The following is a 5,507-nucleotide window of genomic DNA, read 5'->3' on the forward strand; positions in this document are numbered from 1 at the left end:
AAGATCTTCATGATGTATATATATATATATATAATCTTTATAGCATTTTTTTAAATAGAAACTAATGTAACGTTTTATATTTTGTTGCTATTGGAATTTTTTATCGTTAAATTATTAATATATGATTCTATGTAAATCTATAAAAGTTTAATTATCAAAATATGTAATAACTTTCGAAATATGTATTTTCTGTAGGAACATACGTATATATAAAAATATTAGTCTTTTTTTTTAAAAATGATAACGTGTAGTACACGTACAAAACTTGGACAAATTAAAGATATTTTAATATAAAAGAAAAAGAGAAAGACAGTGTAATACAGTAAAAATATAGCAAACTACAGAACAAACTAAAAGCTGTTTTATTATATTGTTACAATCTATATTTTTCATCCTGTTTGCAGGAATATTTATTTAATGTCTCTGATTTTTATTTAACTATGAAAACAAGATAATAATATATTCTATGATTGATAAAAAAAAATATTTAAATATTCTCTCTCTTGTGCGTTTGTTCCAGATACCGTGTTTATACAGTTTGATATTGTATTATTTTGTATTCGTGTGATTTCATTGTATTGTGAATTTAGACACAGAGTACGGAGTTTTTTATCGATATTTATTTATACATAACCGCACGATATGAGAATCTGAAATATGATATGCAAGTATTACTTAAACTAATTTTGACGTATATTATAATATTTACTTCGGATGCGTTATTTATGAAGTATTAAATTTTCCGAGACTTTGCATCGTCAGAACATTTGCGCGTAATGTGCCGAATTATGAGCACAATATAGTTATATCGCGTACCGATCCGTATGATGAATCTGGCAAAAGGTAAAGTTGCCACGTTTATTCAAAGAGTATTATTCTGTATGTTGTTTACATACAAATGTTTTGCGATATACAAATACTTTATCGTAATATAAATTTAAAAAAAAAAGGTAAAAAAAACCGCCAAGTACACGCATAGTAGTGTATATGTATTATGTTGTTACCCTGTTATGTTGTTACCTAAAAAAAAACAAAGTGGTAGTAGAGGAAAGTACCCGATTATGAGATACCATATCTATTTTGTGTGATTGCCGAAAGTCTATGGGCAGAATTGAAAAATATAGTAGGTCATTTTGAAGGGAATTTAATAAGCTTTAAAATGCTGAAATGTAAAATTTAATTTAAATATTAATTTTGCTGAAAATTAGAAAAATGTGAAAAATGAGCTTTCGACAAAATCGTAAAAGTGTGCTCCTAATATGAGAGACCCCGGGAAATCGCTAATAAAGTGTAAAATACATGATATTGCAATTAAAAAACTTTATTTAAAGTTTTTTAAAGACAAATGTAATGGAGAAGCATATTTGCAACAATCGTAAACCCACTTATACTCAATATTGTACCTAATCTTCCCCCTCCACCCTTCCCTCTCAAATCAAGGTCAGCACAGTCTTATAAATTCGAATAAACCTTCCCTTAACGTTAATATAGTATTTTCTCTCTTCTTTTATTACTGTACAATAACTTTCATACTCCAGCAACCCAGGAGTACCCGAGTATCTCATGTTACAAGCCCCACGCCTTGCGGTTTCACGATCACCAAATCTAATCTCTACAATTGAGCAACTCAACATATCCCGTATTTTTCTATTAATACGACCTTACTCTATCGCTGCATGCAGAACTTATTGCCAAATATTTATTAATTATATATATAATAAACAAGGTTTAAAGACTCATATCCATGGCACTTGACAACATCCAATTTCATAATTTCTTTCTCTGCAATGACTACACGCACGATCAAACAATGAATTTTCCACTAAATAGGTTTTACCCCAAGGGCAATAAGTTCATGGTGGAACCAACAGATAGGGCCTATTAGTTTAGCAAAAATCTCGCTGTCGCATATTAGGAGCCTATCTCATAATAGGGGACTTTCCTTTATTATACCTCCAAATAGCTTTACCCTGTACATACTGTTTATAAAATGCGTAACACACACACCACGCTGACCTAATTTTGAGGTCTAGTTAGCAGCACCAAGTTTTTTGACAAGAAAAATTTATGTATTTTAATAAAATATTTTAATGTTGTACTGTTACCTTTGTAATTTTTTGCGATGCAATTAAATCTTTTAAAATACATATATAAACTTTGTATTTAAATACCTTGTATTCCCTTGTTGGGTTTAAATATTTTAATAAAATATTTGTATTTTGTATTGTTACCTCTGTAATTTTTCACCTCGAAAAAACCTAAGTAACAAGTGGTAGACCGTAATCTTATTTGTATCTCGAAAAATACACTGAGAAAAAAAATTGTTAATCCCAAGAAATATTTAGTTTGATATGTTTAACTAAACATTTTAGTTAGTTAACTAAATATTAGTTGTTTCAACAATTTATTTCGTATTTTTAATCAAGAATTAATTAATTTAACTAATGTTTAGTTAGCTAACTAAAATGTTTAGTTGAACGTATCGGACTAAATATTTCTTGGAATTGACAAATTTTTTATCTCAGTGTATGTTCTCTCTGTAGTTGGCGCTGTAATTTAAAAAGAGATTTCATTTTTTTTTGTAATTGTAATAGATCACTTGAAGCACGACTCATTTTTGATAAGGTAACGTAATTTTGTGATGTGTATCACTTGAGTTATAATTTTTTTGAAATAAAAATACTACTGCTTAGGTTTTTTCGAGGTATGATAATACTACCACTTTGTTTTTTTTCGAGGTAAAGATACTACTGCTTAGGTTTTTTTGAGATTTTTTGAGATACAAAGATTACATCTACCACTTGTTACTTAGATTTTTTTAAGGTATAATGCTACCACTGTTTTTTTTCGAGGTTATTAAATTTCTCGAAATCAATTGAAGCAAATGTACGACAAGTTGCAAGCATCATAAGCAATTACAGGTTTACGCGATTTTGCTCAGACACGCTTTGTTATCTGGGTATGACTTTTAGAATATACATATATGTACACGCTCTAATTACCACGCTTGGCTCTTACTGCCTCCTTTCTCATCTTATGATTACATATAAATTATGATAAAATAATAATATATAAAGTAACATACATAACGTTTTAAGTTCAACATTTATGTTCACGAAACTAATATTTGTCGTTTAATTAATTCTATGAAAATAAAAAAATGTATATTACAATTACATTCTAAAACGTTTATTTATGACATTGTACCCCAAATAAATTTTATGTACTATTTAAAAAAATTTTTTTTTTTAATTTTATTTCTTACAAGTTTAAATTAAATTAGGCGTTCTTTTCGCAATTATATCTTGCAATTATAAATATATGATTTTTTATTGTAGCAATAAGCACATTTAATAGACGAAAAGCAGATAACACAGGACCACAAAAAGCTTACACCTTTTTGGGCAAAAATCGGCCCTTTTTTAACATCCTCTTTTTTTTGCACTTTATTTAACTTACTAAAATATATTTAAATCAGTTCTATGACCGCATTTTGATGTTGTACTTTTTCTCTTTCTTTGATGTTATACTTTTGTTCTTTCTTCAAATGTTCATTTCAATTTTCACAGATTTTTCGCTATTTTTCTCGATTATCTAAAAACCTATACGTGATGGAGCAAAACGGTTTACGAATTTGGATTCAGTGACCCAAAATCTATAAGAAACACCTACTCTGATCCCAGTTAATTTTTCAAAAATTTTTTGTGGTCCTGTGTAATTATTGTTCCCGTCGAAACATTATGTTTGATAATGGAAAACATTTCTTGAAGGGATTTGTCAATCAAAAGTCTCTTTACATATGGACTTTAAACAAAGTCAAATTAGTCCAGTTCTCTGAATATATTATAACGAGGTAGATCGCGCGATGAAAGCATCTCGACAAGGGCATAAGAATATGCAATAAAAAATGTTCTATTTAAAAAAACATCGATTACATATTAAACTGACTTTGAAAAGATTACTCAAGGTCAAATCTATATCTTCATCATCTGTTCCCATTACCATAAAACCATAAAATTTTTGTCTAAAACATTTTTTTCTAAAACTACATGATATCGAGATATTTGACCGTCAGAAATAAAATAGGGTACCCTGTATAAATCTAAAATGATCTTCTATATATTTTCTACAATACGACAAACATTTCAGATTATGCGTCTTCCGGAATGGTTTATAGATTTGCAAAAGCAAATAGATTTGTCGAGGCTGGATTTTTTATTTTAGATTTACCTATCTTTTGGTAAGGTCGCATAATCTGCGATTTATTTGTCGTTTTTATTACATCTCCCGATATCGTATATAGAATACGAATCTGTCTCTTGAGATCGTGATATAACCGACTGAAGTGGTCTGAAAGTAAAAAAAAAAAATTTTTTTTAATATAAAAATGTTGTTTATCCATTGAAATCATTGCGTATTTCAAAGAAAGTTTTTAATATCTCATTTTAATTCTTATAATATTGTTTAATTATGAAAAATTAAACTTTTGGAGGATATACAAATAATAAGAAGCAGATTTATTTCGGAAGATTATAATTATATTATATAATAATTATATTACATAACAATATTATATAATAATTATGTTATATAATATTACCATTAAGATTATTTCAGAATCTTATTAATAATATATTTGTAACATGCATTTGCCAAAACGCTATTGCATTTAGTAAAGCGTTTACAGGTAAAAAAGTCTGAGAAAATGTAATAGCTACTTTGTTTAAATGTATTTGAATATTAATGTGTATGAATAATTTATGAATATATTTATAAACGTTAATGTTCATATATCTATTCATTATTCTACGTATAAAAGTATCAAAGTAAAGTCATCAAAAAGTGTGAGTAGTGTGAGTATACTTTACATGATATTTCATATTTTATATTTAAAATATTGTAACAAAAATATATATATTAAAATATTTTAGGAAATTCTGAACGAAAGATAGCTTTATTACAGTCTTATAGTGTTTTGAAATGTCTCGACGAGGGCTACAAAAATACGCAATACAAAATTAAGAATCCAATTTAAAAAATTCAAAGTGACCCTGACCTTAACGACGCTACCTGTGGTCAAACTAATAAGGTCAGTAAATAGATCTTTTTAAATACAACTTTTGTCTAAAACGGTTTTACCATATCTTCCACTTTTTTGACATATTTAACCGTTCCGGGACTTTTGAGATACCCGGTATTTTCTGGCAAAATATAATTTTATAGAATTTAATTCTATACATATTTTATATATATATATATTTATATATATATATATATATATATATATATATATATATATAATTATATATAATATATAAAACAATTCTTTCTTAAATTACACAATCGATATATAGGCAACTAAGCTTTCGGCAACGTGGAGTTGTCGACGAGGTAGTGTCTACTTTCTCCCGTCATTTATAAAGTTCGACTCGTATCTGTTGCTCGTTCAGTTGTTCCCGCCAGCACGTGTCGAAACATTACCTAGCAATTATCACTGTCAAGATTAC

This window comes from Temnothorax americanus, unplaced genomic scaffold (assembly GCF_048541705.1).
Source record: "Temnothorax americanus isolate GAGA-0224 unplaced genomic scaffold, ASM4854170v1 Scaffold211, whole genome shotgun sequence".
Taxonomy (NCBI): Eukaryota; Metazoa; Arthropoda; class Insecta; order Hymenoptera; family Formicidae; genus Temnothorax; species Temnothorax americanus.